We start from the raw sequence: 27,267 nt of genomic DNA, 5'->3' as shown, positions 1-27,267 counted from the left end.
CCAAAGCTTCTCTCCAAACACAGTTGTGGGAACCTCAGAAAAGCAGTCGATCCGGGATGCGATGCTGCATTTGTTTGCCAGGTATCAGGAGATTCTTCCTTTATTCTTGGTGGCCGCATGGCCAATGAAGGTTGAATGGAATATGAGTCCATATTTGGGGGTATTTCCCCGAGTCTTCAGGGCTCTGGAGGCTGCATCCCCTCGTTGGGGCCATAGGGGTCACTCAAAGGCGAGGGTTGAACTATCACATTGTATACAGTATTAACAACATTGTGTGATGAGCAACTGTGATAGACAACCATTCTCAGCAATACAATGATCGAAGATAATTCCAGGACTCATGATGGAAAATGCGCTCCACATCCAAAGAAAAGAATCTGGATTGTACCATACTATGGAATCTGGTTTGAACCATACTGTTTCAATTTTTTTATTTTTTGAAGGTTTTCCCTTGTGTTCTGATTCTTCTCTCATAAAATGACTAATGAATAAATATATTTAATGTGTTTGTACATATATAACCTATATCAGATTGCTTTCTAGGGGAAAGTGGGAGAGAAGGGAGGAAGGGAGAAAAATTTCGAAGTAGAAATCTTATAAAAGCAAATGTTAAAAACTATCTCTACCTGTAACTGGAAAATAATAAAATACTTTTATTATTTAAAAATAAATTAAAAAGGTTATTTTGATCTAAATTCATTTTTCCCTATGAAAGCATATTTATTGAATATATAATACTGGCCAGAGCAAGAATTGATAAGCTGTGAAGTGCAAATGTATACATCACTAAACTCTATAACGGCATAAGGAATTCTGTCCCCTCAACTCTCTCTGTAGCAGACCCTCTGTGTTTCTTTGTCTCTGTCACTCTGTTCTCATTTTCTCTGTCTCAATTTCTCTCTCTTTCTCTCTCTCTCTCTCTCTCTCTCTCTCTTTCTGTCTTTCTGTGTGTGTGTCTCTCTGTCTGTCTCTTTCTGTCTCTGTCTCTGCTTTGGTTTGTTTAGTTTTTGCTCATCAGTCTGTAATTTCTAAGGGATATAGAAATGTCTTTAGAGGTGTTTGTGATAAAAGACAATATATGATACCAGTAAATAATTAGAATGTAATATTGTGAAGAATTATACTTCAATATGTAAATATTAAAACTCACTTATCCTATAAAGTGCTACTTACCTGTGTTGTTTTATTTCATGGCATTTTGTGTGTATGTACTCATTGCTTCTCTATCCAATTTATTTCTGGTAACATTTAAATTGCCTCAAAGAAAAAAATAACAATATACACTGAAATTAACCATTTGGTATAAGGAAATATTGTAGAGTAAGAACATTTGTCATAAGAAGCAACAGATGGTCAAATGCTCATTGCATGTTATGATACTATACTGAACTACTTGGAAATAAGTAAGAATTGCCAGCAGTCAATAAGCAGCATGAACTATGGTGGTCATTGGCTTCTGGTGTAAGGTAAAATGCATATTTTGTGCTAGTTACAATATTTTTGTTTGTTCCTGAATGACCCCATTCAAATCAAAGAAATTGACTAATTATATTTGAAATTTTGCCTCCACTTTGATCTGGTTACTTAGTGAAGAACCAGCCAAGAAGCTCTAATAAATAACCCTTTTATCAATTTGCTTTTTTTGCAGGGAAATAAGGGTTAAGTAACTTGCCCAGGGTCACACAGCTAGTAAGTGTCAAGTGTCTGAGGCTGGATTTGAACTCACATCCTCCTGAATCCAGGAATCCACTTTCCCTGAATTATTTCAAGATCAAAGTCTCCCTTACCCCGATCATCCATCCTATCCATAATGCTCTTTTATCATTTAGTTCCTTTTCTTTATCTTTTCCTGTCCCTGAAAGTGTTCATTTATCTATGGTATCAGCTCTAAAGTGAATAGATGTACTGAGTGATGAAAAAAAGGATAGCTCATTCCATTCTTCTCTGGAGAAAAGAGAGAAGGAGCATCAGCTGGATATACTTTCTGATGATCAGTATTTTCTCTTTTTTTTCAATTTTATGTAGGAAATGCAAATATTGTAAAAACAGTTGCCTCTGTTTATGGATCTTCCCATTGTAATTATTGCCTTCAGATCAGCATCAATTCCACAAAAGTATCATCCATCAATAGTATGTAATACTATAGTGAAACTGGGGCTACTGCAGCAAGGAAGCATAGAGATACATATTTTAACTAACATGAGGTATCAAAAGGAATTTGTCATGAAAATATGAATAGTATCCTTACTAAAGACTCAAAACCTTAAGTTTTCTCTTTTTACTTAAATGAACCTGATATATCTCCATCTCCATTTTTTGAGGAGATGGGAAAGTCAGAGCTCAGCAAATTTGCTTGAACATAGGTCCTTGACAACATGAATACCTTCTCACATTGCATAGACATAAAAAATGAACTATTCATTCATAGCAGCAGCAATAGCAAAATCATATTTATATATTTCCTAGTGTACTCAGACCAAGGGACTAGGCACCAGTGTTAAAACTTAGATAAAACATTGATTCTGTCTTCAAAACTATCCACCTCCAAAGAAAGAAGTGATATTGATCGAACAGACTGAAGCATGCTATTTTTCACTTTCTTCAATTTTTTGCCTTTTAATCAAGTTTTCTTATACAAAATGACAAAGAAGGTAATGTTTTACATAATCATACATGTATAACCCATATCTCTTTGCCACCTATGGGAGGTGGGAGGAAGGGGAAAAGGGATTAAAATTGGAACCCAAAAGTATAAATAAAACATTTATTATTAAAAATGATTATAGTGAAATGTGCAAATAATATAATTAACTGTAATATATAATTTTTCAGGATAAATGTAGTGGTATTTAGAAATGATGTTCAATATGAGATGTAAAGAATTAATTGTGATTTGAGGTTTCTTTGACCACATCTTTGAACCTAGCAATGGTAAAAAAAATGGAGAATAGCATAGTTAGAGCTTCATTGCTGTCATCATTGTTGTTTGTTTGACAATAATGTGGCAGCCTACCTTAGAGTGCACCCCAAGAAAGTATTTGGTATTCTCTTCTCTCAGTTAATTCTTCCTATTGGTCACATCAACTCTGGAGTGTTAAATTATTACCACTATGTAGATGACTCACAGATCTATATACCCAGTGATCATTTCTTTCCTGACTTCATCTACTGAGTACTTGGGAATTTCAAATGGATGTCTTAGAAAAATCTGCAATTCAACATGTCTCAACAGATCTTTCCCCTCACACTTGTCCTTCCAAATTTCCCTATTTCCACCAAAGGCATCACCATTCTTCTAAGATATCTGATATATAAACCTGATAGTATGTAAGGTCCTTGAGATCTAAAAATTTTAAATTATCTTCATATCCTCTGTTTACCATAATGCAGCCAGTTTAGTAGACATTTAGGAAATACTTGATGATTGATTTATTGAAAATAGCAAAAAATATTATTTATCAAAATGTAATTCATACTCATACTGCTTCTAAACAAGTAAAAGGCCAAGAAAAACTGCTCTGGATTTAGCACAATCTAGAAAGCAATGGAGGACCACTTTCTGATAGAGGAGAAAAAGCAAACAAAAGAATGGCAAATGTTATGTACAATATTAATTCCCTCAGAAAAATGAGCAAAAGAATATTACTAACGACTAACCAATATGCCTGTTTTCCAACTTTATTACATCTTCAAGGTAATGAGGTAGATGTACATCAAAGGCAAGCTTGAAGAAAATATAGTAAAGAAACAATAAGCTTCCACAAATGATTTTATTCAAAAGATCTTAAAATTCACAATTCCTTGAAATGTATAGGAACTATATTATGGATAAACAATATTCAATTTTTATTTGGGATTTTTAATATAAATCTTGAACAATTTTGGTTCTCAGTATTTAATGTTTTTTTCATAGTTAATTATCCCTTTAAAGACGTCAAGACTCAGAGCTATTATTAAGTTTGTAAAAGAAAATCCCTGAAACATTCTTGGGTGGATACTGCAAAGACTGGTGTGAAGAATACTGGGTAAGACATGAATATTTTGATTTCTTTGGAAAATAATTTTGGTCTAGTCTTGAATACTAAATACAACTGAGTTTAATCAGAAAAGATGTTTCTTCTGATATTCAGTGTATTTTTTCTCTGTCCACACTAGTTTTTGCAGCCATGTTTTTTTTTTTTTTTTATTGGACTATCTTGGATTTTCAAATTCAATTAGCTTGAATCATACTACAGATGAATCAAGAACAAATCTTCTACCTCCCAAATGGCTCTAAATGTCTATACTTATTTTCCTATGTATAATTAGGCTGTTTTAAAACAATAGTTTGTCAGTTCCTGGTATTTTTTTTTTTCATTTTTGACTACACTTTCGTTTGTAATTCAGTGTGACTGAATCTGTTACATTGAGGACTTCAGGTACCCTTATAGTACTTGACTTCTCCATATTAACAAGCCCTGTAATATTTCTATCAGTCATTTATTTGTTTTTTAAGAGCTATAACTTTGTGTTTTTTTTAAACCTATAACTTTCCTTGAAATGATATCCAGTCTTTAAAACCACAGTACTGAAAACAAAAGAAAGTAAATATGTATAAGGCACAAAAGTCTTCCATTCTACTAAACTAAATAAAAATGAAGAAAGTACAGATTTAATTTTTTACCTTTAGAGCACTGAAGGTGAGGAAAATAATCCAATTTTATCTGGTCAAGATCAGACTAAAGAAAGCTAATATAAGTAGAACACATGCATGACTAATTTTGTCACAAAGGAAAATTTGTATAAAAATTGTTGGTGGCCCAGAGTAACTTAGAAACTACTGTAGTCTAAACCACATTAGAACATGAATTTTCTCCAAACCATATCCAATTAGAGTCTATCCATTCTTTCCTTGAAGACAGCTTTAAATTCTAGGAAGATTTTCCTAATATCAATCTAAATTTATTTATTTGCAACTCTTACTCATTGCTCTTTGTTCTGTCCTCTGAATCCATCTACATCCAAACTGAATGAAATGTCATCACTGGATAGCAATTTATTTGGGTCAAGTGACATCCAGGTATCTTTTGGATTGTATATGTGCTAGAAGTATTGGCTGGGATTAGCAGAAATTGTAATCAGTGGACCAAATATTTATTAAGTGCTTACTATGTATCAGGCTTTATGCTAATTGCTAGTGATATAAAAATGGCAAAAATAATGCTAATAATCCCAAAACTCTGCATAACTGTACATGTATGACATACTCAATTACTGGATTTCATAGGGAGGGACATGGAAAGAGGGAGAAATAAAAATTAGAATACAAAGTTTTAAAAATCAATGTGAGGGGCAGCGAGGTGGCGCAGTGGATAGAGCACCGGCCCTGGAGTCAGGAGTAACTGAGTTCAAATCCAGCCTCAGACACTTAACACTTACTAGCTGTGTGACCTTGGGCAAGTCACTTAACCCCAATTGCCTCACTTAAAAAACAATTAAAATTAAAAAATCAATGTGAAAAGTAATGATGAGCAGGATGACTTCAGAGAAACCTGGAAGGGCTTACATGAACTGATGCTGACTAAGAGGAGCAGAATCAGGAGAACATTGTTCACAGTAACAGCAACACTGTGTGATAAACAATGGTGATAGACTCGGCTCTTTTTAGCAATGCAACGGTCAAAACAATTTCAAAGAACTTCATGATAGAAAATGTTCTCAACATCCAGAAAAAAAAGAACTGTGGTTTATGAATGCAGATTGAACCATACTGTTTCTACTTTGGGATTGTTTTTTTTTTTCCTTCTTTTTTAAGGTGTTTCCCTCTGACTCTTCTTTCACAATATGAATAATGCAGAAATATGCTTAATGTGATTGCACATATGTAGCTTAGATTGCTTTCTGTCTTGGGGAGGAGGGAGGGAAAGGAGGGTAGGAGAAAAATTTGGAACTAAAAATCCTATGAAAACAAATGTTGAAAACTATCCTTATGTGTAACTGGAAAATAATAAAATACTGAACTATCAAAAAATATATAGAAATATATTAGATACTTGAGTTGTCTGGATATAACAATGTCAGCACTTGAATTTGGGTTTTCTGATTCCTAATATATTTATCTTTCCACTGTATGTTGGGATATTTAGTATAGAGAAAAGACTTAGGATAGTGATAATAGTGTGCTAGATTCCAGTCCTACTGGTTCTTGAGAGTTAAATTTTCAGTGTAAACATTTAAAATTTAGAAATCAGCAACTTCTATAAATCATGGTTTGGTTATTTTGTTCATTGTCTAGACTTAAGAAAGTGTTGGAGAAAGTGTTAATAATGCAGTTTTTTTTGGCGAGGCAATTGTGGTTAAGTGAGTTGCCTAGGGTCACACAGCTTGTAAGTGTTAAGTGTCTGAGGTAGGATTTGAACTCAGGTCCTCCTGACTCTAGGGCAGGTGCTCTATCCACTGTGCCACCTAGCTGCCCCCAGATTAAATTTTTAAAAATAATAATCTCAAAACTCCCACATTAAAATGGGGAAGATAGCATTCTAACCATATAATTAAATAGAAATTAAGATATATAGTGTGTGTAAGAGACAGAGAGAGAGAGAGAGAGAGAGAGAGAGAGAGAGAGAGAGAGAGAGAGAGAGAGAGAGAGAGAGAAAGAAAATGCAACAGTCGTAAGGGGAAGATAGGTCTTTGACAGGGGTAGAGAAAGGAGTGGAGGATGTTCTGTAAAAGAAAGGATTTGAAATACATATTGAATCAATCTAGGGAGTTTAGAGGGCAGAGATGAGGAAGTGTGTGGCACAGCCAGGGCAAAAGTATGGATTAAAATTGGAGTGGTTTTCTGAGGAGTGGCAACTAGTTCCTTTTAGCTGGGTGCTAGATGGCATGGAAGAGGGGAATATGTAAGAATGCAGGAGAGGTGAAAAGTGGCCAGGTTGTACAGAGTTCTAAGTACCTCAAAAAAGAACTAGAAGATATTAGCGTTTATTGAGGAAGGATGTACAAAGGTCAGACCTGTGCGTTAGGAAATCACTTTGTCAGAGGAATTTAGGATAGATTGGAATGAGGAGAGATTTGAAGCCTAGAGATAAAAATGATATTTTAATAGTTTATACTATAGATTATTAGAGCATGAACTGTGGTGGTGGCTATGAGTGTGAAGGAGACTCATATCAGAGATATTTGAAAGTTGAAAAGGCAAGATTTAAAAACAGCTTGGTTATGTATGGTGTGATTGTGAATGAGAGGTCGAGAATGATACTGAGTTTGTGAGCCAGGATAACTAGGAATATGGTAGTACCTCAACATTAATAGGAAATTTGGAAAGACAAGAAGGTTTAGTTAGAAAAAAATATAACTATTGGACATGGTGAGTTTAATATATCTACCAGACATTCAATTCAGAATGCCCAAGTAGTTAATGACATGGAAATCTACTTCAGAAAAGAGGATAAAATTTGGCAATTTAGATCTTGTAATCACTTACATATCTCTATCTTTAGTTTTTCTAGGAATTTTTGTTGGACTTATGTGCAATTTTCACTTTTCCTTTGAGGCTTTGCTTATAGATGTTTTCAAGTTTTTGTCTTCTGAGTTTGTGTCTTGATCTTCCCTATAACCATGGGCTCTTTTTTGAATGCTTATTCATTTGTCTAGCATTCTTTTTTTAAATTAAACTTTATATTAAAGTTGACTCTGATCACCTGGGATGGGGGAGGTGTCACTGTTTCAAATTGAAGGCTTTTTTTTTTTTTAGTGAGGCAATTGCGGTTAAGTGACTTGCCCAGGGTCACAGAGCTAGTAAGTGTCAAGTGTCTGAGGCTGGATTTGAACTCAGGTACTCCTGACTCCAGGGCCGGTGCTCTATCCACTGTGCCACCTAGCCACCCCAAATTTAAGGCTTTTTAAACTTGCTTTTTTCACAGATGGTTCTGGGAGTCTGTAAGTTTTCAAGGTGTGATGCAGAGAGAGATGCTGTCACTGCTTTTCTGGTCTGGGTACTGATCCTTAACCAGAAAGGACCCCTGTTCCCTTGGGACCCCAGGCACTAGTGTTCTTCTCTTTGCCCTAGAACTGTGACCAGAAACTAGAACCCCAGCTCACCCTCCTCCCTGGAATTGCAACCCAGGCCCTTTTTCCCTTGTGAATGCAAGCTCTGTTTTCTGCCCTGGAATTGCAACTGGGAACTAGATAATTAATGATCAGTGGAGCTGGAAAGCAGTGCCCAGTCCTATATCCAGGGCACATAAAAGTCCTGTACTCAGTGCACGAAATATCCCCTATAATCTCTTTATGACAAGCTACCCAATTCCTTTATAATTTCTGGGCTGAGAGCTCCCAAAAGTTTTGTTATTGCTGCTCTCATGATTGATATTGCATTTAGCTCTGAACCAGCCACCTCCCCTGTGTTACAGATCTCTTTTTCTTGACCTTCTAACTTGTTGGCTGGAAAAATGTCTCACCCTGACATTTTGTTGGCTGTGATATTCTAGAATTCAATTTGGTAAATTATTTTTAAATTATTTGAAAAGAAGTGTTGTAAGCATTCAGCTCTAATATTCCTATGGTTAGTAGAGATGACCTGAAGAAGATGCTGCCCAAGAGACTCAGAAGAAATTTTCTGAGAGGTAGTAGTAGAGGATAGGGTCACAAAATCCAGAAGAGAAAGTATCTGACAGGAGAGCAAGACAAATAGTGTTAAAGGTTGTAGAGAGGTTTAAAATGTATGATAAGTGAGAAGAGGCCATTGTGTTCAGCAATTAAGAGATCACTGATAACTTTCAAGAGAGCATTTTCATTTAAATTATAAGATTAGAATACAATGTAGTGTTCTTAGTTTTTTTGTTTGTTTGTTTGTTTGTTTTTTATTTTTGGATAGCAGTCTTCTATTTCACAATTTTGCCAACAGTATGTTCTTTCTCCCAGGGAAATTATTCTGCTATATTTCTCTTTACTGATAGAAAGATGGAATTTTATGTTACTGATGAAGTGAAGTACAGAATGCAAGTGGTGACCTACTCTCTAAAATGGAATAGAAGTGAATGGAAATTCAAAATCCAAGACAAACTAATGTGACAACTCCACTTTAGTATAAACTGTATTATAGCCAGAACTCTCTGTATGCATTGTCTTTGTCATAATTGAATTGCCACTGATGACAACTAGAATGTCTATATGTCAGCTATTCATTAAAGGATTCAACAGCAATCTGGTTCTACCCATTTATTTAATATTCATTTGTTTGAATAAATGTTTATTTGGGGGAATCTGGAGTTTAAATGGACTAGAAAGTCCAAAACTAGTATATAGATATTAGGCCAAACTTGGTAAGTGTAATTTAATTGAATTGACCATTGGGGGCCACTGTTACATCACTGTAATACTGTTGCATAATCATTTTGTTAACTGTAACTAAGCTAAATAGTAAGAAAAAAAAACATAAACTGTAGTTACAGAGGCTTAAGGCAGGTTTCTGTTTTTGACAATTTTAATAGAATCATTTAAACTATTTTTTTGGCAATTTAAAATGGAGAACTTATTTTGAAAAGCTAAAGGGAGATTGGAAATACATTTGTCTAAAACTAACAACAATAATTAGCCTATGTTAAGGGATGCCCCAAATAAATGAGTGACAGTTTTGAGTTAAGGCATGGTTTTAACTGCTGATGTTTTGCTAAATATTTGTAAGGGAAAAGTGATGTGCCTCATTTGCAAGTTATATGATTCTTCAGTAAATATGGCTTACAGTGTTAGCCAAAAGTGATTTTAATAATTCCCAAAGACTTGCTCACCAGACCAGACATTAATTTTCTGTTATTTCTATTATAAACAGGGAAAAAATTAAATACACATTACAAAGAAGTTTTTGTTATTCTTGTATATGTTAAGGACACTGAATCTTAACAGTCTTATTTCTTTGGTTCTGATACTCTCATCACATGTGCAGTTAACATTAATTTATGCCCTCTCTTTCTTGAGAAGTCTTACCTGTCTTTTCACAAATCCTCCTTTGAGGATCCATGCAATATATTGGAGACCTTCACCTGGTTATTTTATTAGTTCAGAGATGCTGACGTATCACTCAAACTATCTATATCTATCACTGTAATTTCATTCTAATCTACTTCAAACTATAGTAATCCATGACATGAATCCAATTCAGTTTTGATTCTTTCAAGATTGTGGTGTTCCATCAATCTCAGCAAAAAAGCAAAACCAAAAGAGATATGATTTGAGGTAGTTATCAGTTCTATCTTTAAAAATACTGTGAGATTCCCCCAATGTAATGCAGTCTGTTATCTTTCTCTCATTCAATTCCAGGTGAAGTTCATCACCTTTCCTAAAACTCTGTCAAAAATTATACAGGTTGGTACAAAAGTCATGAAGGGGTTCCAATATTTAATAACTCAATTTTTTGGTTTATTTTTAATTTACAATACCATAGCATCATATACAGTATATATAGGAAATGAATTTCTATTATGTGTGAAAAATCAAATCTCATAAATGGTGAAAAAATAAAGAAACACAATTTTCAAAAAGTTATTAAGTATTGTAACTTTTGGCCTACCCTGTATATCGATGGACTAGCACAACAGTCTACCTGAATTCTATATTTAACACTAATGTTTTGTGGAATTCATAATTTCAAAGATAGGAGGTCTCTGTAGAGTTAATGATAACCCACTAAAATAAAATATAGATAATCACTTTAGAGCTAGAAAGGATTTTGAAGAACAAAAAGTTTAAGTCTCTTGCCATTAGTCACACAGTAGGGAAATGCTAGAAGCATTCTAACCAAACCCAAGACTTTATCCACTATCTTTCCATTATATGTAATACTAGACCTTGCCTTTTCGTAAAAGAGCTAACCAGCATATTAGAGTCCATCAAATGGTTTTATTCATACATTGCAGTTACAAGAAATCATCAAGTAGTACACACATTTTCTCTATAATGGTCTCACCATTTTTCTGGACATATATGTTTATAAAGCTATATTATCCTGAGAAAAAAATAGCCTTAGTCCTGAAAAAAGGTATTTTTCCAAGTATACATGGTTAAATTCAACCTTTCCCCCACATTAAATACTAAACAATTAATGTTTTCTTTTTTAAATAATGTTTCCCTTTTTTACAAATTATTTTTAACATTAAAAAAAATTGAGTTCCAAATTCTCTCCCTCATTCCTTCCCCTACCCCTCCCCAAGAGAGTAAGCAATTTGATGTAGGTTATACATATGGAATCATTCAAAATATATTTCCATATTAGTGATTTTGAATCATTTATTGTTTTCAAATTTATTAGAGACTAAGTCTCACAGTATGCCTTAAAATATATTGCGTAAAAATATAACAAAAATCTATTGAAAAACAATAAAATAATACAAAATGTGAAGAATAATCAGAGCAATGATGAGGAAAAAATGTATGAAAATAACAAACCAATGAAAAAGAAACTACAAAGGAAAAGCTAAATGTGATATTGGAGATGTTATAGAGATAAGTCATTTTGTGATTTTTTTAATAATTTGGAATAAAATTTAAGCACATATTCTGTTATATTTAGTTAGGTATTTTAAAAAGTAATTAAAACATGAATTTTATCACAGAAAGGGAAATATAACAATTTGGGCACAGAAAAAAATCTAAATATAAAACTGACTTTTTAAATATCTCATTTAATAATTGAAAAACCAGATTGTATGGCCAATGACTCTGTTGACCTAATGAAATCCAGGAATAAACTTTGGAGGATACAGAAATTGCCCTGGGACCTAGAAATGCCACAATATGCCTGAAGCTGCTTTACTCACTTAGCTCACCACCAGAAACATTCAAGTTGGCACAAGAAACAATTCCCAAAGTAGTGTTGGATTTAATTTATTGAGAAATACTGTCTCTTTGTAAAGGAAATAGATCCGAATTTTAACTAACCATGAGATTTCAACTTCTCACTTCAAATTTAAATAGTAATGATATAACATTTATAGAAGTAGATAGTACTATAAAATTAAAAAAAATCTTTATTACAATTAAATACTCTCCCAAATCTCAGCAGTTGTGTTTGAATTCTTTAAAAAGGGACTGATTATTAAATTGGGTCTGTGAGTTATATCACGGTATTAGAAAAGGTAAAATTCTGCCTTTAAACATTCCTGTTTTAGTAACTAGTGAAAAAGGGGGAAAATAGATATTATCCAGACCACTGTAGGAGAGATATTTCACACCTAATAATTATAAGTTAGTTTTCAATTATGGGATAAAAACATATGGAACAAATAGTGCATAAAAGAACATTGGCAGGTAGGTGTCTCAAACTCAGCATGTCAAAAACAGAACCCATCTATTCTCTAAAACCCTCCCCTCTTTTCAAAATTCCTATTACTAGCAGGGGTATAACCATCCCTTCAGCTACCTAGGTATACAACCATATTATCATTCTCTACTCTTCCCTTTTGCTCACCCAGCATATTAATCCCCTTCCTCCTTTCCTCCCCATATGACATTATGGTGATGGGAGGAAACTTGATTTGAACAAGACAATTATTGGGAGGATCATATTTATAAGGCTTTGAAGCTATTCAAATGCTCCAAATTCCATACATTGAAAGTATTTTATTTGAAAAGCAAACATTTTACCCAAAGGGGGAAGGGGGGAGTGTTCAGTATCTCAAATGATTTTCATTCACAACAGTGCTTTGAGCTCAGAACCAAAATGATATGTTAGCAAAAGTGAGATCAGCTCTGAGTGCAGGCAAGCACCAAGGCAAGAAGATTAAGCACTAAGAAGCAAAGGCAGAGAGTGGCACGTCTCTCTGTAAGAATTGCATATTAATGGTCACTCTTGCTATTTTTCTAATCTATATGTTCACACAGGAAGCATTTGTGCTAACAGGGTATGCTCCTTCTCTGAATACTACTAAGTGTTTTGTGAATTCAAAGTTCTATGTCTTAACAGAATGTCAAGTAACTGATTTTTTTTCATGCCAAAAGCAAAAGCTTTATTCACATGCTTTGCTTTATTAACTTATAATTAAAAAGTAAATTTGATGTTTTGTACTATATATTATACCATGAAGTAAAGGGCAATGCTACAGTAAGTAGCCCCATAAAAGGAAGAAAGTACAGATTCTTAGAGCCCCCTATTTAGCCATATTAGCTTCACCTATTAGGCCAGTGACAGTGAATGCTTAATTTCCAAATATATTGGCCTACTTAAATATGAATTGAATCACCGTAAGTAAAACCTTGGACTCTTATTACTAGATGTGTGACCTTAGGCAAGTCACTTAGTCTCTCTCAGACTCATTTCCTAAACTATAAAATGGGAATAATAGCACTCACCTATACATGGTTGTTGTAAGAATAAAATGAATGTTTTAATGCTTATATAAATAATTCAATTTAGTATTATGCTAATGTAATGTTGCAAAAATCTCTAAGTCCAAGGAAGAAAAGAAACAGCAAAGTCTCCAAGTCATAGAAAATAGGTTTATTGAGAGAGGGTATCACAATAAAACCAGTCTTACATCTAGGACTGAAAGACTCCAAGCAGTACCAGGAATTGGTATTTATACCCCATAGTCTCCTCCCATTGCACCCTCATAGAATTGAAAATGGTACAGAAAAGTATACATTGAAACTTGAACATTATCTTTAGTGACAAAGGCCATCTAGCCAACTAATCACAAGAGGAAAACAGTTAGCCCTGAAGCATATTTATGAAGCAACATGGTCATATCTTTTATCCTGGATCATAATTCTAAAGCAACGGGGTCATAAATCTGAATGCTAATTGGTTACTTCACCTTAGAAGATACTATTTTTAGTGTTGTGGTTAACCACAATGCACCTTTTGAAAAGGGACATCACTACAAAGCTGATACATGACCCTTTGTTGAACATGTAACCACAATGGAGAGGGTTTACAAGTACTGCATTGGATTAAACCACTAAAGAATATTCTAAACACATAATTTAAAATACAGTAAGAACAAGTTACACAATATCTATGCTCTGTGCTAGATTATTAAATTAAAAGAGACTAGAGAACACTTAAGATTAAATAAATCACAATTTGTAGTCTATTACTATCATAGTTAAATCACTCATATCTAAGGGGTAGGGAATATCTCTCTCACATTTTTATTAATGACATGATTTATACTCAATTAATTAGATGAATCATTTAATAAATCATTTTAATTTAATATGGATTTAAATGCTATTACTAGTTATGAAAGATCACATAAATTATTCCACTGTTGACAAATACTACAAGTATATAAACAGATTCACACGGGAAGAAACTCAAGACATCTACTTCCATATATTTTTTTAAATGCTCCAAATAATACTAATTAAAGAAATGCAAATTAAATTAATTCTGAGAATATACCTCACACCCATTAAACTGGTAAACATGACCAAGAATGAAAATGGGCTATGGGAAAGCAGGTGCATTAATACATTTTTCTGGAATTATGAATGGTAGGAATGGGTACAACCATTGTGGAAAGCAATTTAGAATTAAAAACTAAACTTTAGTAAAAAAATACTATCAGTGTTGGCCTTTGACCCAGTCTATAGCACTGCTATGCCTATACCCAACAGAGATAAAAGAAATAGGAAAAATCCCCACATGTACAAAAAATATCTTTCAGTGATGGCAAAAAAAAAAAAACAACCCAAAACTAAATAGTTATCTTTTAATCAAGTAATAGCTGAATGAATTATGGGCTATAATTACAATGGGGTTCTATTGTTCTGAAAGAAACTAGGAAATGGGTGATTTCAAAGAGACATATAAAAATATATTAAGTGATGGAGAGTGAAGTAAGCAGCACCTGAAGAGAATTTATATCCTTATTGTAAAAGCAATTTGGAAGACATGTATTAACAGATGAAGACTGGAATAAGCAGATTCAGGGTAACAATTTATAAAATAACATTCAAATATTTTTTAAAACACCTTCAGGGTTGTATATTTAGTCGTTGCTCAATTTGTTTGCTCTTAAATTTCAGTGCAAACCTACAACAAGCACTGTCTTCTGCTGTATTGAAAATACTTTCCTGATGGTCTTTTCTTACTGTTCAAATAAAGGAATGTTTCCCTGCACATGTACTCTGTTTGCTCTTTCCCTAAAGAATGAAGAGAAAGTTCAAAGTAATGTCATTATCCACAAGATTTCATCATACTATTGTTTCTGTTACTAGAAAATCCCATATATCATAAATGTACTCATTAATATATTGTTTTTATGAAAATTAAATATTTCATAAGGAAACAGTTAATTGTGAGGTATAGTAGATTCAGAGCCAACCTTAAATTCAAAAAGACTTGGATTTAATGCCTGCCACTAAGACATGGAGACAATATGAAACTGAGCAAGTCACTCAACCCTATGGTGGCCCAGAGAATTCTCAAAGATTGTAAAGAAGGAAACAAGCATTTAAGTACCAACTATGAGCCAGGCATTGTGCAATTTTTTTTTTTGTAATATCATCTCAAAAAAAAAAGAAATATCATCACAACTGATTCATACAATAAGCCTCTAGGGTAGATCTATTATCATCTCCATTTTACATTTGAGAAAATGGAGGCAAATAGAGATTGAGGAACTTGCCCAGGGTTATACAGCTGGTATGTGTCCAAAGCCACATTTGAACTCAAAGTCATTGATTCCAGGCTCAGTGCTCCATCCACTGTACTCTACAAGTTCTAGGACAATTGCTAAGCTACATTTTTAGAGAGAAGTTCCTCAATTTTCATCCAGAGTTCCTTCTACTAATAAAGTTATACATATTTAGTCCTAAAATGTTCTATTAAAGAGATTCTTCCTAGTATCCACCAGAATCCATTTTAAACACATTTCTGTAACAGTTAATTGATCAGATGAATCATTTTTTTCCAATAGTGAACAATTTTTATTTCTATTCTTCCCTTTCCCCACAAAATTGGGCCAATGCTTTTGCAGCATGGTCTTCATTCAGTCATTTCCCAATCAGGATTCCAATTATAAGATTGGCACTGCCTTAGCTAGGTGGTGCATTGGATTGAGCACTGAATCTGGAGTAAGAAAGGCTCATCTTCATGAGTTAAAAACTTCCTCCAGAAACTCACTAGCTGTGTGACCCTAGGAAAGTCACTTAACCCTATTTGCCTCAGTTTCTTCATTTGTAAAATGAGCTGGAGAGATAAATGACAAATCACTCTAGTATCTTGACCAAGAAAACCCTAAATGGGTTCATAAACTGACTGAAGCACAGCATGACTGAAACAATTGAACATACACCAAAAGCTGTATGATTCCTTGTGACTGGAAAGCTACAACTGTGCCCCTGCTTTACTACCTCTTGCCACTTATTTAGAACTTTTCCCATCCTACTCATTCATAACAGTCTATCTGTGAAGGTGTCTCTTGGCTAAGATCACAGTGCTATTGACAGAGTAAAGTATAAGCATGTCTTAAGCAAAGAAGTTTTATGAAAAATAAAAAAAAAATAAACCCCTCATTTCACCCTACTTACTGCTCTCCATTTTCCTTTACTTATTTTATGATGATATTTCTCACTTAGGACCAGCACTATGAATTCCTTCACAAATCTTGTTTACTCCTTGGGAAACCCTTAACTCTAGCTTGACCAGTACAGGTTACCCTTTTCACCTATGAACATTCTCTCTATAAGGCCCTGCTAATTGTTTTCCCCTATTTAGCAAGACCTTCAATGTTCATAATAAATAAAAATGTGCACGTGAGAAGATCTAGGCTTAATTTCTCCCTCCAATTCATAGTTTATGTGTCTTTGCACAAATCATTTAAACTCTAGGTTTTCTAGGAACATCTTTAATACTGTATATTTTAGAGAGAAGATATTGGTCTGTCTGTCTTATTAAAGTTTCCTATATCAATGAAATAAGTACAATCCTTTCCCTATCCACTAGAAAGCCTTTCCTCAACCTTCTTAGAGAGTGAGAAGTTGATATGCAAGAAGAATAAAATGCTGTTTTGAGTCATTGTTCTTTGTCCTGCTAGAAAAATGCTAATAGTAAACAAGTTGTCTACATTTCTTTTTTTGGCAATGGGACAAATCTGACCACAATTCTAATTAAAATTAATGAACATTCTATGTGGCAGTTAATAAGCCTGGGAATTAAGTGTTAGATTCACTAAGCATATATTTTTCTACATATGTGATCTTTTATAGATGGTTTGATTAGAATTATTTTTATAACTGTTTTTCAGTGATTATGTAGATCTATCATTAAAGAATGCCTCTTAGTATAAAGGTCTATTCACCATGTCCCATCCTTACATCTCTTTTCACTCTGCTTCTAAAAACCACCACTCTTTATTATAAAATAACAGTTTTATTCTTATTTGAAAGACAGTTTGGCACATGGGAGAATATTAGGCTTAGCATTAGCAAGACCTTTATTTAAATATAGTCAATCACACTTACAAGATTAGTGAGCTACTATTAATTTGGATGGCCTTGAGCAAGTCATTTTTACCAAAATAGCTTTCTGTTTCCTCCACTGCAAAATAAAGCCATGAAACTAAATGAATTCTGAGGTCCCTTTCAGCTCCTTACATTTTGGTTCTATGATAATAGGTAAGTCAATTCACTCCTCCCAATCTCAATTTGTCATCTATAAAATAGAGATAAGAATATCTCATATGATGTCTAACACTCAAATTAATCACTGCATATAAAATGTTTTTCAAACTTTAAAATTCCAGTATGTTATTTATCTCATTTGAATCAAAAGACATCACTCTTACCATGTTAAAATTTTTACCCGCATCAGTGTTCTGTGCTGACAGGCAAATGATGAAGCAGCAGGTACAGAAACCCTTGGAATTATAGTCACAACCATACAAATAGTCAGTCCAAGTGAACAGAGTCCTGATGCAGCAGTTGGCTTCAGGAGCGTGATGGGTGTCTGAGTAGCCTTTTTGAGGAACTGCACAGCTTACTTCCTAATGTGAGGAAGGGGCAAGAAAAGGTGCCCTAAAATTTTTCTGTTTCACCCGACCCTGGCCTTCTTACCATGACAGGAAGGGATCCCACCCTGCAGTCAGAACACACTTGCACACACACATGCAAACACAAAAACTTTTGCAAAAATGATTCCCATCAGTACTTGGAATATATGCACCCTTTTGGGAAAAGCAATCCAGTAGGTCTAAAAGACAAATGGTTCTTGGGCAGCTAGGTGGCACAATGGATAGAGCACCAGCCCTGAAGTCAGAAGGACCTGAGTTCAAATCCAGCCTCAGACACTTGACACTTACTAGCTGTGTGACCCTGGGCAAGTCACTTAACCCTCACTGCCCTGACAAAACAAAAAACAAAAGACAAACAGTTCTTGCAATGAGAGATAACAGCAGATTTCACATGCAAATAGCAGTCCTGAGTGAAACAAGGCTGGCAAAGAAAGGGCAGCTTCCTGAAGTCAGAACTAGATATACATTTTTTCTGGAGTGGTCACAGTTAAGAGAAGGGCCATGAAGCTGGCTTAAATTTTGCAAGCAAAAGTAATCTGGTTGAGAAACTTGTATGCATCCCCAAAGGAGTGAATGACAGGTTCATGGCAACATGATTGTTACTTGCAGGAAAGTGTCACACCACCATCATCAGTGTTTGTGCTCCCATCATGATGAACCCTAATGAGGTCAAAGAAATATTTTACTAAGACCTAGAGACCCTCATCATCAATGTTCCAAAAGTAGACAAGCTTATAATTCTGGGCGACATTAATGTAAGAGTAGGCAGAGACTACTAGACATGACTAGGAGTCCTTGGGAGGAATGGCATCAGAAACAGCAATAGTAACAGTCACTACTGGAGACTTGTGCATCTTGTGAACTTCTTATCACAAACAATCTTCCATTTACTTAAATGCAATAAAAGTTCATGGATGTACCCTTGCAGCAGACATTAGCATTTAATAGACTGCCTCATTATAAGTAGAAAAGATAGCCAGGATGTGAAAATGACAAAGGTGGTGTGTGGTAGAGAATACCGGATTGATCATAGACATTCTTTCTAAGCTAAATATTTGCATTCAACAAAAGTAGAAGCCCCAAGGTAAGAGGACTACCAGAAAACTTATTGTCAATAGATTAGAGTGCTTCTCAGAGCAGGAACAGTTTGTTGCTAACTTGGAGGGAATGGTGAGCCAACACACAGTTTGCAACAGTGGAACAGAAAAGGAGTGGGCAGCTTTCAGATATTTGGCATATAGAACTGAATTTACTTATTTGGGCCAGACCATCAAGATTGGTGTGATAAAAATGATGAGGAAATTCAACAGGTGCTAAATGAAAAAACAAGAACTCCACAGGGTTTATTAGCATGTTGGTTCTTCTGTCTCTAAGAAGGCAATATTTAAACACATCAAAAATAAAGTGCAAGTGAAACTTAGAGAGAGAGATGTAAGATTCTTGGCTCAGTAAGAAATCAGATGAAATTCAGTTTTAAACTTATAGTAACTATCCAAAACACTTTTATGATGCCCTCAAGGCTACTCGTAGCCTAAAGACTTATGGTACATCTCATCTACTCAGTGGTGATGGAGCCACATCGATTAATGATAAGGATATGATCCTGGAGAGATGGGCTGCACACTTCCATTGTCAATGAAACATCATCAACTAATGCTGAAGCACTTGACTATTTACTTCAAGTTGAAGTGAATCCCTCTCTAGCTGAGCTTTGAAATAAAAGAGAGGTTTTGAATGCTATATGGTTCTTCTCTTATGGCAAAGTCCCTGGAGCTGATTGTATCCCAGATGTGATTTACAAAGCAGGGGTTCATACAAAAACTGACTGAAATATTCTGGGTTATATGCTATCCCTGAGCTGTTCAAGTATACCTCCATTATCCATCTCTATAAAGGTAAAGGGAATAGTTTGTCTTATGACAATCATAGGCAGGTCTCTATCTCATTCATTGTTAGCAAGATTCTTGGCAAATTCTTCCTTAAGAGGCTAATCCTTCACCTGGAAGATGGTCATCTATATCAGAGTCTGTGGCCTCCATAAGGGCTGGTGAATGGTATATATGGTGTTTGCTACCTGAAAACTCCAAGATAAATTCTAGGAGCAGGACAAAGCATTTATCAGTCTGACCAAAGCCTTTGATAGTGTCAGCTGTGACGACTTGCAGAAAATTATGGCAAAATTTGGTTCAATGATATTGTACATCAGTTTCATGATGCTTGCACAGCCTCTGGATAATGGATGATGCTCTCACACATTCCCAGTCACCAATGGAGGAAATTAGGATTGTATGATTGCTCCCATACATTTTAGCATGATGTTTTCAGCATTGTTATCAGATACCTTCAATGAGGATGTAAAGAATTAATTGTTATTGGAGGTTTTTATGCCTCGGCGCACACTGGCCTGGGGTTCCGCAAACCGCACAGTGCTCCACCCACTGGTTGTAGCCGTTGCCAGGGCTCTGGCACCTCATGTCATCACCACTTGCCGATGCCTACATCGCCTGGCAAAATTATAATGATTGGAAGCCTAGTGAGGGCAGTCATGTGACTGTCAGAGGGGCCATCCTATTGGCTGGGGCTGTGTGGGGTGTTTCTAGGTTTGGGGGAGGAGAATTGGGCATTCTAGGTGGAAGCTGGAAAGCAACAAGCATTCTGCTGGGTATTTTCAGCTGATTCCTGTGCAGTGGTATTTTTTCAGGCATTATAATTTCCCTTTCCCCATTTTATTTCCCTTGATCCCACTGATCCTGTTTGTGTTTTATTTTTTTAAGTTCATTCTTGTTAAAATAAATCTTGTTCTGTTTTGAGGGAGGCTGCTGGTCTCCTTCCTTGCCTCAGTATTGTGGCAAGCCACTTAGCTAGCACTCCCCAATTAAAAATTGGTTCCCACAAGGAGAAAAACAATATCAAGGTCTACAACCACACAGAGGTTAAATTATTTAAATTGAAAAGGCTAACTTTCCAGACCTTTCCCCAGGAACCCTCCAAGAAGCTCCAAATAATACCATAAGACAATTCTTGGAGCAGCAAAACCCACAAAAGAATGGAGTGATATAATTTTCCAGGCAAAGACAGCTTAGAAGGTTGGCAGGAAAGGTTGGTTGTACCAGAGTGTGAGTGGAGCCCAGACCTGGCCCACACCAACACAGATCCAGCCGTAGACCATGCCACACAGATCCAGCCTCAGGTAGGCTAAAGCAGAGAAACAGGCCTGTGGAGCCTCTGAATTGGCTGTAGCAGCAGCTACTTCTGGAACTCAGCTCATGATCCAGTGAAGGGGTTGAGCAATTGACCAGGGGGATATTGCAGGGGTCTCTGCTGGTGCTGAGGCAAAACTCTTTTGTGTTGTCCATGCTGGGAATCAGAAAATGTCTTGGTTTGGTGGCCCAGGTGGCAGAGCAGCACAGGCACACCAGAGCATACAAAAACAGTAAAACAGAAATCTGTTCCCTTGTTAAAGAGCAAGCAAAAATGTAGTTACTTACAGGACAGAGCACAGGTCAGGGGAGTGCAGAACGTGCCTCTCCTTAAATCGTACCACCTTGGACTCTCCTGAAGCTTGGAACAATGCATGCTGGAAGCAGTTCCCCACTTTAAGAAGGAGTTCAAAGTTAAGAAATAGGCTTGAGGGGCAGTTAGGTGGTGAAGTGGATAGAGCACAAGCCCTGGATTCAGGAGGACCTGAGTACAAATCCAGCCTCAGATATTTGACACTTACTAGCTGTGTGACCCTGGGCAAGTAACTTAACCCCAATTGCCTCACCAAAAAAAAAAGAAAAGAAAAGAAATAGGCTGGAAAAATGAGCAGAAAGAAAAAGATGCTGACCCTAGAAAGTCTTTGGTGACAAAGGAGATCAAAATGCACCATCAGACAGAGATAACAAAGTCAGAACTCTACATCCAAAGCTTCAAAGAAAAATCTGAATTGGTCTCAGGCCAGGAACCATGCAAAGAGGACTTTGAAGATAAAGTAATATAGGTAAAGGGAAAAATGAAAATAGAAATGAGAGGGATGCAGAAAATTCATGAAAAAGTCAACAGTTTGAAAAGCCAAATGGAAAAGGAGATACAAAAGTTCTCTGAAGAAAATAATTATTTAAGAATTAGGATTGAGGGGCAGCTAGATGGCACAATGGCTAAAGCACTGGCCCTGGATTCAGGAGGACTGGAGTTCAAATCTGGCTTCAGAAACTTGACACTTACTAGCTGTGTAACCCTGGGCAAGTCACTTAACCCTCATTGCCCCACAAAAAACTAGGATTGAGCAAATGGAAGCTAATGATTTATGAGAAAGAAAGACACAATAAAGCAAATCCAAATGAATGAAAAAATAGAGGGTGATGTGAAATATCTCCTTGGAAAAACAACTGACCTGAAAACTAGATCCAGGAGAGATAATTTGAAAATTATTGGACTACCCAAAAACCATGATCGGAATAAGAGCTTAGACATGATCTTCCAATAGATTTCAGGGAAAATTGCCCTGATATTCTAGAAACAGAAGGTAAAATAGAAATAGAAAGAATCCACTAATCACCTCCTGAAAGAGATCCCAAAATAAAATCATCCAGTAATGTTATATTTAAATTCTAGAGCTCCCAGTTCAAGTGGAAAATATTGCAAGCAGGCAGAAAGAAACAATTCAAGTACTGTGGAGCCATAGTCAGGATAACACAAGATCAACCAGTTTCTATATTACAGGCTTGGAGGATATGGATATGATATTCCTGATAGCAAAGGAACTGGGGAAAAAATGGCAAGTCAGTGAAAGAGAGGACTTTCAGGCATTTGTGATGAAAAGACCTGCATTGAATAGAAAATTTGACTTTCAAATACAGGATGCTAGAGAAGCATAAAAAGGCAAATACGAAAAAGAAATCATGATGGATATTAAAGTGTTAAACTGTATAAATTCCTACATGGGGGTGGAGCCAAGATGGCGGAGAGGAATCAGCAAGCTGCCTGAGCTCTCCTTCTGTTCCCTCAAAAAGAACATTAAATCAAGCCTCTGGACAGATTCTGAAACTACAGAACCTGCAAAGACACAGAGAGACACAGTCTTCCAACCAGAGATATTTTAGAAGACTTCAGGAAAAAGGTTGGTCTGACTCAGGCAAAAGGGAGGCCCAGCACGGGGCAGCAGACCACCGCCGAGGGGGTCAGGGCAAGTCAGCAGGAGCTGTGGGCCACAGCTGAACAACTGAGGCCCCTGGAACCTGGCTCAAAAACCTGGTGGCCAAGAAGGACAGTGGAAAAACCTACCTGCATCAGCCAAGATGGCAAGTTGCCAGCTGTAGGGCCACGACCAGGACAGGCACAACCAGGCACACTGACATAGCATGCTCAGACAGGAAGTGCAGGGGGCCAACTGCACACACTATAAAGTAAAGGCCTCAGAGTAAACAGCCGGTCACACAGCACCTATACCCCTGCACAAGAAGCCCCAAACAGGGACCCTGGTGCCCCCAGAGCAAACCTCAACTTAAAAAATAAATAAGCTGCAATAATGAGTAAGAAGCAAAAAAGAGCCCTCTCCATTGAGAGCTTCTGTATCAATAGGGATGAGGCCAACACAAACTCAGATGAGGACAATACCCTCAAATTGCCTACATGTGAAGCCTCATGAGGGAAGGTGAACTGGTCTCAAGAACAAAAAGCCTTCTTGGATGAGTTCAAAAAGTATTTAAAAAATCAATGAGGGGCAGCTAAGTGGCTCAGTGGATAGAGCATTGGCCCGGGATTCAGGAGTACCTGAGTCCAAATCCGGCCTCAGACACTTGACACTTACTAGCTGTGTGACACTGGATAAGTCACTTAACCCCAATTGCCTCACTAAAAAAAAATCAATTTGAGAGAGGTAGAAGAAAAACTGGGGAGAGAAAAGAAAGCAAAACAAGAAAACTATGAAAATAGAATCAGCAGCTTGGAAAAGGAAGCACAAAGATTGATTGCAGGAAACAATTCCTTAAAAAATTCATTTGGCCAAATGAAAAAAAAAAGGTGCATAATCTCACTGAAGGAAACAATGCCTTAAAAATTAAAATTGGACAGTTGGAAGATAAGGAATCCATGAGACATCAGGAATCAGTCAAGTAGAATCAAAAGAATGAAAAAAATAGAAGAAAATGTGAAATACCTCAGTGGAAAGACAACTGATCTGGAAAACAGACTGAGGAGAGACAATCTGAGAATCATTGGACTGCCTGAAAGCCATGACCAGAAAAAAAATCTAGACACCATATTCCAGGAAATTATTATGGAGAACTGCCCTGATATCATAGAATCAGAGGGTAAAATCATCATTGAAAGAATCCACTGATCACCTCCTGAAAGAGGCCCCAAAGGAAAACTCCAAAAAATATTGTAGACAAATTCCAGAATTATCAGGTGAAGGAGAAAATACTCCAAGAAGTCAGAAAGAAGCAATTTAAATATCATGGAGCCACAGTCAGGATTGCACAGGACCTGGAAGCTTCAACATTAAAGGACCACAAGGTTCGGGATATGATATTCCAGAAGGCAAAGGAGCTTGGATTGCAGCCAAGAATATATTACTCAGCAAAACTGCACATTCTCTTTCAGGGGAAAAGATGGGCATTCAATGACATTGGGGACTTTCAATCTTTCCTGATAAAAAGACCAGAACTGAATAGAAAATTCTGTCTCAACATACAAGACTCAAGAGAAGTTTAAAAAGGTAAACAGAGGGGAAAAAAAAAGTTACTCAGTTAGGTTAAACTGTTTATATCCCTACACAGGAAGATAATACTCATAACTCTTAAGAACTGTAAATGTGTTTGGGCAGAGAGGACTTTAAACAGAGGGTATACATATAAATTGTCTTTGACGTGATGATACAAAGAAAATCAAGCGGTTAAAAAGGGAGTCTATGGGGAGGAGAGGAAAGGGGAGGTGGAATGGTGTGAATTATATTATATGAAGAGGTGAAAAATAAACCTATTACAATACAAGGAAAGAAAGGAGGGGTGAACATTGTTTCAACCCTATTCTCATTAGATTTGATTCAGAGGGAATATCATATAGGTTCATTGGGCTAAAGAAACTTAGCTCATTCTTTAGGGAAGCAAAAGGGGAAGGGAAAGGGGGGGAATGATAGAAGGGAGGACAAAAGCAAGGGAGAAAAGTGTAAAGAAAAGAGAGGGAGGTGATAAAAAGGGAAGGCAGATTGAGGGAGGCAGGGGTAAGAAGTAAAACGTCGGTGAGGAGGAATAGGGTGAAAAAAGGGGGGAAAAGTACAAAGGGGGTAAATAGAATGGAAGGGAATAGACAGTAATAATAACTATGAATGTGAATGGGATGAACTTTGCTATAAAACGGAAGTGAATTGCTGAGTGGATTAAAAACCATAATCCGACAATATGCTGTTTACAAGAAACACATTTGAAGCAGAGAGATACACACCAAGTAAAGGTAAAAGGATGGATCAGAATATATTATGCCTCAGCTAAAGTAAAAAAGGCAGGGGTAGCAATTCTTATCTCAGACAAAGTGCAGGCAAAAATAGAGCTCATTAAAAGAGATAAGGAAGGAAATTACATCTTGCTAAAAGGTACTATAGATAATGAAGTAATATCAATATTAAATATGTATGTCCCAAGTGGTATAGCATCCAAATTCTTAGAGGAGAAGTTAAATGAGTTACAAGAGGAATTAGAGAGTAATAATATACTAGTGTGTGTGTGTGTGTGGGGGGGGGAGTCTGAATCTCCCCCTCTCAGAATTAGATAAATTTAGCCAAAATATAAGAAAGAACTGAAAGAGGTGAATAGATTACTTGAAAAGTTAGACGTGATAGATGTCTGGAGAAAATTGAATGGGGAAAGAAAGGAATATACCTTCTTCTCAGCGGTACATGGCATATTTTTGGTTTTTTTATTTGTTTGTTTGTTTTTTCTTTTTTGCGGGGCAATGGGGGTTAAGTGACTTGCCCAGGGTCACACAGCTAGTAAGTGTCAAGTGTCCTAGGCCGGATTCGAACTCAGGTACTCCTGAATCCAAGGACAATGCTTTATCCACTGTGCCACCTACCTGCCCCCACATGGCATATTTTTAAAAATTCACCATGTATTAGGGCACAAAAACATCATAGTCAAATGTAGTAAGGCAGAAATAGTAAATGCATCCTTCTCAGATCATGATGCAATAAAAATTACATGTAAGAAAGATCCAGGGAAAAGTAGAATGAAAACCATTTGGAAACTAAATAATTTCATTCTAAAGAATGAATGGGCCAATCAACAAATCATAGAAACAATCAATAACTATATACAAGAGAATAGGAATACAGAAACAACATACCAAAATCTATGGGTTGAAGCAAAAGCAGTGCTTAGGGGAAAAATTTATAGCTCTAAATGCTTAAATTTAGAATAAAAAACAGAAAGAGGAGATTAATGAATTGGGCATGCAATTTAAAAAGCTAGAAAAAAGAATAAATTAGAAATTACCAATTAGATACTAAACTAGAGATTCTGAAAATTAAAGGAGAAATTCATAAGACTGAAAGCAAAAAAAAAAACCTATAGAATTAATCAATAAAACTAAGTTGGTTTTATGAAAAAAAAAACAATAAAATAGATTTAACATTGGTTAATTTGATTAAAAAAAGAAAGAAGAAAACCAAATTACCAGTATCAAAAATGAAAAGGGTGATGTTACCACCAATGAAGTGGAAATTAAATCAATAATTAGGAATTATTTTGCCCAATGTATGCCAATAAATTTGACAATCTAAATGAAATGGATGGATATTTACAAAAATACGAACTGCCCAGGTTAATTGAAGAGGAAATAAAATCCCTAAATAAACCCATATTAGAAAAAGAAATTGAACAAGCCATTAAGGAACTCCCTAAGAAAAGGGCCAGATGGATTTACAGGTGAATTTTACCAAACGTTTAAAGAACAATTAATTCCAATATTATAGAAATTATTTGGAAAAATATTTGAAGAAAGAGTTCTACCAAATTCATTTTATGACGCAAAACCAGGCAAAGCAAAAACAGAGAAAAAAATTATAGACCAATTTCCCTAATGAATATTGATGCGAAAATCTTAAATAAGATATTGGCAAGGCAATTACAGCAAGTGATCACCAGGATAATACACTATGACCAGGTGGGATTTATACCAGGAATGCAAGGCTGGTTCAACATTAGCAAAACTATTAACATAATCAACCACATCAATAAGAAAACTAACCAAAATCATATGATTATCTCAATAGATGCAGAGAAAGCTTTTGACAAAA

This window comes from Dromiciops gliroides, chromosome 1 (genome assembly GCF_019393635.1).
Source record: "Dromiciops gliroides isolate mDroGli1 chromosome 1, mDroGli1.pri, whole genome shotgun sequence".
NCBI lineage: Eukaryota > Metazoa > Chordata > Mammalia > Microbiotheria > Microbiotheriidae > Dromiciops > Dromiciops gliroides.
The sequence above is the reverse complement of the archived record's forward strand: the minus strand, read 5'-3'. Positions refer to the sequence as shown.